The sequence below is a fragment of the Dysidea avara genome, chromosome 6 (assembly GCF_963678975.1).
Source record: "Dysidea avara chromosome 6, odDysAvar1.4, whole genome shotgun sequence".
NCBI lineage: Eukaryota > Metazoa > Porifera > Demospongiae > Dictyoceratida > Dysideidae > Dysidea > Dysidea avara.
This window is the reverse complement of record NC_089277.1, coordinates 35,087,787-35,098,092: the sequence shown is the minus strand read 5'-3', so window position 1 is coordinate 35,098,092 and position 10,306 is coordinate 35,087,787. Positions and strand designations below refer to the sequence as shown.

At 38.4% G+C, this 10,306-nt stretch overlaps 1 long non-coding RNA gene across 8 annotated transcripts in view; it reads left to right on the top strand.

Annotated features, from left to right (window-relative positions):
• LOC136258710 (uncharacterized) overlaps positions 1–10,044 on the top strand; it is a 126,497-nt gene extending 116,453 nt beyond the window's left edge. Inside the window, exons 1-9 of one of the 8 annotated variants that reach the window (XR_010702937.1) lie at positions 8,683–8,700; positions 8,755–8,817; positions 8,875–8,939; positions 9,008–9,217; positions 9,267–9,450; positions 9,491–9,586; positions 9,639–9,784; positions 9,836–9,890; positions 9,951–10,044. This is a non-coding gene — a long non-coding RNA (uncharacterized lncRNA). Of the gene's footprint in view, positions 1–8,682; positions 8,940–9,007; positions 9,218–9,259; positions 9,451–9,490; positions 9,587–9,638; positions 9,785–9,835; positions 9,891–9,950 lie in introns of those variants that run through there. The other 7 variants (XR_010702935.1, XR_010702936.1, XR_010702938.1 and 4 more) reach the window with 7 other exon arrangements.
• The last annotated feature ends 262 nt before the right edge of the window (positions 10,045–10,306 follow it).

Sequence of the window (10,306 nt, the reverse complement as noted above, 5' to 3'; positions counted from 1 at the left end):
ATAGACCTACAATTAAGCATTGTGAGGATGTGTCTTATGCACCCAAGTGCATGACATAAATTCCGGAGTTCTACAGATTCCCGTAAATGAATAAAAGCTCATACTCAGTTTTGCATCACCCATGCACGTTTTATTATAATGCTACAATGTGCAGAAATATTCTTTCCTCAATAAAATTCCAAGTAATAATTTTATGTTCGCATTACTTCTGTTCTTTAGAGTAATAGGTGACTGCTCTATTAGAGTATCTCGATCTTCCCTGGAGCTAAAACAGCAGCACCATGTTTACAGTACTTAGCTAATACGAATATTAGTGGAGAACACCGCGGTGATCTGTCATGCTACAACCCAGGGGCGGATCAAGGGGGGGGGGGGCTTTGGGGGCTGAAGCCCCCCCCTTCATATTTAGGCTTTACTTGATCAATATGCTGAGTATTATAATGAAATTTTGTCTTAGCATAATTATATGATCACTAATAATACAAATACTCATAAAACCACCTTATAAACATCTTTCCAAGGTATTATCAGTGGATTTATGCTAAAGTTTATGCAACAAGGACCCGGATCAGCATTGGAGGTGTACAAGATCGAGATATTCTAATAGAGCAGTCAGCTAACTACTCTAATAGAACATTCACTGGAAACATGTAGTTGGTTCTGTTATAGAATTTTTCCAAATCTGCCTGCACCTATACATACAATGAAGTGCATTGGTCTGTTTAAAGGGCTTCATTCATCTACTTGTGTAGTTAATATGTATGGCAATACTTAATTCAGGTACACAATTTCCATTGAAAATGCTCTCAGATTCAATCTTGTATTGTTCAAATTTCAAAATTTTCCACTTTCAACGTTATTATTTTAACATGCACCTATTCAGTGTTGTGCAGTTGTGAGAGGGGTGCATCATGTACTTGGTTGTCTGTACCTACCCAAGCTTTTCCATTAGCAAAATGCTTCAGAGAGCCATACCCATAATCTAAAGGCAGTATATAAAATATCTACAGGCAGAAAATATTATGAATTTTAAGTGGAAACGTCTCCAAATTGCAGTATTCTAGCAACTATTTTTCAAAAATTTTCTGGGGGGGCATGCCCCCAGACCCCCCTAGTTCCAGCATGCGAAGCCTCTACCCAAGAGATTAGACCTTGAGGTAGCCCCCCCCTTTTATAAATCCTAGATCCGCCCCTGCAACCGGTCCCCCCGGACCAGTTGTAGCAACCATACTTGGTCCCCCCGGACTACTTGCAGCGCTGCAACTTGTCCCCACCGGACAACTTACGCTGCCACAGTTGGTCCCCCTCTGCCATAACTGAGTGGTCCCCCATTGGCTTTATCATAGACTCGATCATAGATCTTTGAGAAGGCGTTAGGCCAGGCACAAAGTGCCCTACTGTGCCGACCTATAGCTTCCTGTGGCCTTCGAGGTGGCCTTACAATTACTTCTTTTTTTTTCCGGGGTAACCAGCACCTTTTGCCACCACCCCTAGCACTAGATGTTGAAGTGCTAGACAAAAATTGAACTGAGATTAAAGGGAGCAATTTAAATAATTAGGGGGAAGGCACCCGACCCTCTGATAGTACAAGGTCAAGTGCCCTATGGCTGATGGGACAACCACTGTGGGAGCGCGCCCCCCTAAGGCACGCAATCGCTGAGCGGAACAACGAGAAGCTGATGCGACAACGTAGCCAAGACATCGCGCTGCTGTAGGGAACTTCTCTCTTCAGGGACAGTAAGTAGGCTAGACGTTTGTAAAAGATGCTGGTACATCCACTGATTCCACCAAACGTTGAAAAGACTAATGGCCTTACAATTACTAGTATGCGTACGCGTTATACAAGATCGAGATACTCTAATAGAGCAGTCAACCAACACTCTAATAGAACAGTCACCTAACATCTACAGATACATTGGTACATTTAGCCTGCTAAGGATATCTTGCAAATAAAATGTATGCGATCTTGTGTATGCCATTCTTTAGGTCTATAATAATAATCTGCTGGCATGATTGTCACTCTATACAACTCTTGATCAATGTATAGTCCACATAAAAAGCAGTGTGATCTAAACCATTCAAGATATATTGTCCCGCAGAATGCTTTAGCTTCTGGGGGGCACAGATCCCTACTCCATATACTGGTGCACCCCCTTTGATAATCCCTGGATCAGCTGCTGTAAACATTAGGTAGGGTCCGCAATCCGAAAAATCAACTTCTACAAATCAATCCCCCTACCATTGTGGGATGTTCATTGTAGTATCCCATTGCTTGATCCACCATGAAACCGGAGGGACGATTGTTGTCTTCACAGAAATATCGTTTTCAGTATCTTGCAAGGTGCAAAATTTATTTTTAAAATTTCGTTCTCCACACAAAGGACCGGATGAAACTTGCTACTTAGCCAAATCGTATCCAGAGTTGTTGTAGTTGAAAAGTACGCACAGAAATAAGTAAATGATCTGCTGGGTGCCCGGCACAGGGTTGTTTTCTTTGAAAAAACAGACAAAGAGATACGAAGTTTCGAATTCAAACTGCCCTACCACCCAGGGTAAGAGAAGCTATAACTCTTCCTCATAGTGTTTCGATACGGTTGGGTGCATAGTCTGTCTATGCTGTTAGTTTGGAAAAGATCTGAGACTTCTCACCATCTGGGTGACGAGCGTCAAATTTTTCTGCAGCATCAAAGAATTGTGTCGCGTTTTCTAGCCATTTCCAGCGCTTCTGCAACCACAACAATCATCAATTATAAACTAAAACTATGGCAAAAGATGTCCCTGAACGTTTGGTAGTAGCGGTTGTCAATTATTATTTCATCCACGGCTTCCACGCCTCGCTCTAAGCTATGCATCCAGGTAGGCAGCAAAATCGTCCAAATTTGACTTCACCCATCACGCTCCACAGCAGCTTCAAGTTTTCACTAGATCACCTTACATCACTATTATGCTGCAAAACAAACCGAAAAAAGCACAAAATCTTTCATTTTTGATTCGAGCTGGGTGGAGCTCCAGTGGCGGATCCAGGGGGGTTTCATTGGTTTCCACGGAAACCCCCTTTGAAAAATGATTGCGTAACAATTAAATGTTTTAATTATCGCGGCGTGCGTCTCGATCGAGATACTGTAATTAGAGCAGTCACAGTAGCTACTAAAGTAGTGTGTAGGAAGTTTTTAATATATTTTATGTACTATTACTAGGCTGTGACCTTTTTTTTTTTTTTTTTTTTTTTGGTCTCACCTTACCAAACCAGACGATGTAGTGCAAACGTTTGCGTATCTCATGTCAATATATATCTCCACCTTCTAAACTGGAAACCCCCTTTATAAATTCCTAGATCCGCCACTGAGCTCCTGGTGAGCTGCTGGTATATTGCACCATATGAAATCACAGAAACACCAACTACTACTACTACCAAACGTTTTGATCCATCCTTTATCATCATTCTAAACAAAATTAAGTGACCAGTGTGTCATCAGAAGTACTGGAAAGCACTTTGGTACCATTGAGAAAATCCCTTGAAATGACGCACGAAATTTTTGACGTTCTTCGCCCAGATGGTGAGAAGTCTCAGATCCTTTCCAGACTAACAGCATAGACAGACTATGCATCCAACCTTATCACATCACTATGAGGAAGAGTTGGCTTTTCTTGTCTTGGCTGGTAGGGCAGTTTGAATTCGAAAATTTGTGTTTCGTTTTCTGCTTTTTGAGAGAAAGCAACCCTGTGCCGGGAACCCAGTGAACCATTTGCTTATTACTGTGCGTACTTTTAACTACATTAACTCTACATAATACCTAGCTAAGTAGCAAGTTCTATCCTGTTCTTTGTGTGGAGCACGAAATTTTAAAAATAATTTTTGCATCTCACGAAATACTAAAGTCGATATTTCTGTGAAGACAACAATCGTGCCTCCGGTTTCATGGTGGATCCAGCAATGGGATACTACAATGAACAACCCACAATTGTAAGGGGATCGATTTGTAAAAGTTGATTTTTCGGATTGCGGACCCTACATTAGGGGTAAAAACACTATAGCTAAGTTACAGTGGAACCTCTCTTAACAAACTCCCTGAATTAAGGACACAATAGAAAAAAAACCTCCATAATAAGGACAAAAATTTTGGTCCCAACCAGCCTGGTCAATACATTTTTACCTCTGAAAAAAGGAAAACCTCTATATTACTAGTGTTGCACCGATAATCGGTTCAATAATCGGTATCGGCCGATATTGGCTACTAGCCGATTAATCGGTTTTGATTAAATCAAGGCCGATGTTAATCTCCACTGCGCTGTGTAGTATAATGATGTGGGGGAGGCTAAACATAAGTTATTTGGCATTTTAATCAAGTTATGTGTTAATGGTTTAGCGGTGACTACAAGCCATGCCCATAATAAACTGTCAGGGTTTAGGCCATGCCCAACAATAAACTGAGGTTTTTAGGTTTCTATGTAGTACCAGCCACTTGTCTCAACTGTGTAGCAGTAGTAAAATGTACTTAAAACCTGTTTACCATGAGTAACTTTTACTTGTGGTATACATCTAACTTTACATTTTAGCCTAGAATGAGCTGTATATCAATGGTTATGTCACTAATATGAGCCATTTAATAATGATGAGGATGAGTGTTAGTGTTATTAGTGTATATCGGATCGGTTATCGGTATCGGCTAATTCTGTTGCTTAATATCGGTTATCGGAATAATCGGCTAATTTGGATATCGGTGCAACACTATATATTACAGCAAAAAGTGGCTAAAAATTCTGGATCCCACAATGTCTATATTAGAGAGGTTCCACTGTACAATTAAACTTGTAGCTTAATACCGACAAGATAAATTATTATAAATGACATAATAACAAAACTTTAGCTGATACTATTATTAGTAACTAACTATTAGCGTTCACAGTATTGAAGTTGACTGGCACAATCCACTGGCAGAGCAAGAGGCTACAGGAGGTTTATCAACTGTGATGCCTGAGCATATAATGTACCTACATCCATACATTACAGCTACAGTGCTATCTAAATGATGATGAAAAGTATAATGGCTTAATACACATCACATAAACACAATTATAAGAGGTTCTTGGAAAGGTAATCTTATGTCGTTGACATGAAGCATGATTAAATTAGGAGCCAGATTTTCATACAAGTACATTAACACCTTCATTGATCTCATGCACGACACTATACAGTCCACGATGAGCTGATATTGTAGTCATTAAGTCACCAAGAAGGTCAGTACCATCTGAATCAATGTAGCAGTTGTAAACTGGAACTGCAATTTCACCGGTACCATCTATATATAATTAAAGTATTTGAGCTCTTTACAGCTATTGACCATGCTGTATAGTCAAGGAGTATAATGCACAAGAAAAGAATGTCATAATATCAAGCAACAGAAATACCAGATATCATTTTCAAGGATAATTGTTTATAATGATCATAATATTATTGTGACTTCTACTCGCACTTAATTAATATTATTTTATACTGCATGTATACTGTTTTAGAGTCCTGCAACTTTGAGTGGCCATGCAGTACAATCTTCATGATGAATTTTATGTCAGTGCTTTGTGAAGTGTTGTTGTGATAATGGTGAAACCTTTCCTATATAACCATGTGACACCCATGACCCTGCTTAAAATGGTGAAATATACAGTAACTTAAATAGTTACATGGACATCAAGTGGAGCTTTCAGATTTGGCAATTATTTAGCTTGATTGGTAATCATCCTAACCTACTGTAACACTAGCCAACAGTGAAGGTGGTCTGGTCATAACACTGAGATGCTTTCACACATTTATGGGTAAAACAGTGGATATTATAGAGAACCCACTAAATGCAAATTTTGCCAATGCTGGTATGAATCTCAACTACATGCAGCATTCACTGACTCATTATCACAATAGTTTAAAATAAAATATAATTCCAATTCCACCTTTTGTCCCGAAAATTTCTTGTACAACTCATTCAGCTTGGTCACCTCTACTGACTCCGCACACACATACACACAAATCTGTTGAAAACTGCTAAGTAACATTGCTATGTATACAGTATCTGCTGTAATTGTACCTGATTTTCTACATAAATAAGTTCTAAAATGTTAATCCTTGCTGGTTGTCACAATCAGTTGCTCTAAGTGCAAAGCCAGTGTTGGGCAAGTTACTTTTTAGAAGTAACTAGTTACATATTACATATTACTTGCAGCTGAACTATTTAGTTACAGTTACATATTACCCATAAAATAAAGTAACTATAATAATATTACATATTATATTACTTTGTGTCCGCAGCTCTAAGCTGTCACATGTGAAACTACCACCTTATCACGTGACATGATTGCGTTGTTGGACAATGTGCAAGTCTTGGTTATAAGTAAGGAGCTGGTGAATAAGCTTCATTCAGTAGGCTTCGTTGCTTCATTGTGGCTAGGCGTTACTCAGAGAATAACTAACGAGATTAGTAACTTCGTTACTTGTAGTAATAATATTACGTAATGTTAGACTCGTTACAGTAACTATATTACTTAGGTAACGCGTTACATTTGTAAGTAAAATAACTTGAGTTATATTACCTGTTTTTATAGCATATTTCGTTATATTACTTAGGTACCACAAAAGTAATAATATTACGTAACGCATTACATAAGTAACGCATTACTCCCAACACTGTGCAAAGCACATCAAGTTAAATTAAAGTGAATAACAGATTTGGTTATTCTCTGCTAGGCTTGAGCTAATTATACTTTGAAAATATATAGCCTATTATACTTTTGAGCAGTGCTCAAAAATCCAGCTCAGAATTTAAACATTGGTTTTGAACATTGAGAGGTAGTCAAGTTTGAACAACCACCACAATGATTTTTGAAACTGGTAAAAATGCTGCAGTGTTTAACCAAGTAAATAGGTATAAGATATAGCCGGTATAGAACAATAAAACCATTGTGTGCGGTGATTCAATTAAACTATTATGTGTCACACTTTATATTACTAACATATTGGCTTGTAAGAACCACTTAAGGTCACTATACTGCTAGTAACATTAATGGAGAATTTAAAGTATACACACTAAGACTAGAATAGAAGCCTTCAGCTATAGCCTGAATGCCTGTATATACCATTTTCGAAGAAACTGACATTTTAGTGCATTTTCAAAAAATATTGTCTATAGCTATTGAAGCTGCATATGAGGCGTGAAACATGCAGCTAGTATAGGCCCCAATCATTGTCCAAGCCTATATATCCAAGTGAATTAATGGTTTAATTTTCTGGTCAAATCACCTGTACAGAATTCAGCTACAAACAAATCACCCTGTAGAGAGATCGGCTAGAAGAAGTTACCTTGTAGATAGTTCAGTTACAAACAAATCTCCCTGTAGAGAGATCAGCTAGAAGAAATTACCTTGTAGAGAGTTCAGCTACAAAGAAACCACCATGTACAGAGTTCAGCTGCAAAGAAATCACCCTGTAGAAAATTCAGCCGCAAACAAATTGCCCTGTAGAAAGATCGGTTAGAAGAAGTTACCTTGTAGATCGTTCAGCTACAAACAATTCACCCAGTAGAGAGAGCATCAAGAAGAAGTCACCTTGTAGAGTGTTCAGTTACAAAGAAACCACCATGGAGATTTCTGTAATCAATATATGTATTATATATATATATATAATTTGTACATTAACTGATAAAATATTTAAAGTACATCTACTTCATCTTTTCTTCATCCTGTGGTAATGAAAAAAAGATAGGTTAATAAAGTCCCAAAGCTGGCCATAGGCTGGCTTTGGGGTATACAAATACAAAAAGAAATGAAATCTAATCCAAAACAGCCAAGCTGTAAAAAAGGTGTGCGGCCCTCAAAAAGGCTATGGTGAAAAAAGATGTGAAATCCAAGGTGGCGGCCAAGAAATGGCTGTGATGGTAGGTTAATGGTAAAAATTTTAATAACGACAATTCAGGTGAATTTTGTGCCAAGACCAGCACACTTTTTTTACAGCTTGGCTGTTTTGGATTAGATATATGTTACCATAACACTCTTTACTAGCACTATAACAACCACAGTGAATACAGGGTACAACACAACTTCATATGTGACCAGATTTTACAGAACCGATCCAAATCGCACATCAGGCAAAATCAAACTAACACCACCAGTGGATAGCTACACTATATCGTACTACAAGTTTTGACTCTCAGCACTACTCAAACTACACGAGGCTGGTTTTTACACACGTCTTTTCTGGGTGGTGTGGATCAGTGCTCAAATGGCGGTTTCAGGCCTTGTGAAGGACCTGGCTTGGCAAGAGTCAGTGGTTTACTGGTGGACAGCCTTATAATGTTGGCCAGACGTGTTCTCTGTTGATTTTGCTACATATCAGCCACTAAGGAGCCAGCACAGCCCTGTAATCTCGTGTCTGGACTCCAATCGTGGTCTGCCCCAGGATTCTTGGCAGGTCACGTGATCTCACGTGATGCTCCAGAAATAATTTATATGTGACCAGATTTTACAGAACCGATCCAAATCGCACATCAAACTAACACCACCAGTGGATAGCTACGATTATGATTATTATTATTATTACTGAGCAGTCAGCCCTGTTGGTGTGCTCAGATTTGCCCGAATACATGTAACACAATTACAATAATGATTGTAGTCCAGTTCTAAAAATGTCAGCATCTGCAACTTCAACAAGATTTACTGGTAAGGAGTTCCAATCATTAATTGTTCTTGAAAAATAACTATTTTGGTGTGCAGTGGTAGATACATGTGGTAAGATGTAGTGCAGTGGATGGTACTGTCTCGTGGATCGTGATGTTGGTAGGTAGTATGGAGGAATTGTAAGTGATATTTGTTGGTAAAAAATTTTGTGTAAAGTTTGTAGTCGAGATAATTTGCGGCGAGTCTGGAGAGTTGGCCATGAAAGCTGATTTAACATTGAGGTGACAGAACTAAGTCTACCATAATAATTCATTATCCAGCGTGCTGCTCTTCGTTGTATTTTTTCTAGCTCTACAATATCTCCAGTTTGGTGAGGGTCCCAGACGTCAGATGCATATTCTAGTTGTGGCCTGACCATTGTTAGATAAGCAGATTCTTTAACTTGTTCTGAACATTTGTTTAAGTTACGTTTCAGGAAATTAAGTGTTTTAGATGCTTTAGTAACAATACTAGAAATGTGTGGTGACCAAGATAGTGATGTATTAAGGATTACTCCCAAGTAAGTATGTTGATCAGATAGATTTAGGATGTGATTATTGAGGGTATAGACGTGATTGAATGGTGTCAAGGATCTTGTACAACGTATGACAGTACATTTACTAACATTGAATCTAAGTTGCCAGGTGTTTGCCCATTCTGATAACCTATTCAGGTCTTCTTGAAGCATGTTGGCGTCTTCTGCACTGTTAGTAACTCTGTAAAGTAGACAATCATCAGCAAACAAGTGGAGTGGTGAGTTGATATTTTTAGTAATGTCATTAATGTTCAACAGAAACATTAATGGTCCGAGCACTGTGCCTTGTGGTACTCCAGAAAGCACCGGTACTGGACTTGAGGATTCGCTATCTAACACAACACACTGGGAGCGGTGAGTAAGCCAAGTTTGGATCCAATTGTAACTATTACCATTAATTCCATAGAATCTTAATTTGGTTAGTAGTCGCTGGTGTGGTACTGTGTCAAATGCTTTGGAAAAGTCTAATAGGATGATGTCTGTTTGTTTTTGGTGGTCTAAAGCAAAGGAGATATCTTCAGATAGTGTGATGAGTTGGGTTACACATGAATGGTTAGCTCTGAATCCATGTTGATTTTCAATTAATATGTTGTTCTGATTTAGGTGGTTCATGATAGAGTGATATATGATATGCTCCATGACTTTAGCACAAATGGAGGTTAATGAAATAGGACGATAATTAGCGCAACATTACTACGACTACCCTTTTTATGTACAGGACATATATTAGCTTTTAGCCAGTCATTTGGTAAAAGACTTGTAGATAGAGATTGAGTAAAAATTATTATGTAATATCGGTGTTATTTCATCTGCACAGTGCTTTAAGATGTAAGGTGATAATTTTATACGGTCTGGTCCACTGGCCTTGTGTTCATCAAGTGATGTAAGTAATTGGTATATTCCAGCTTGAGAAATAGATATATCAGGCATGTTGGGTACATCAGTATGATTATCCATAGTTGGTATTGTTGACAAGTTTTCTTCTGTAAAAACTGATTTAAAGTGACTATTCAAAGCATTAGCTTTATCCTTTGCACTATGAATTGGTTGATCGTCTACGAATAATGCAGGTAT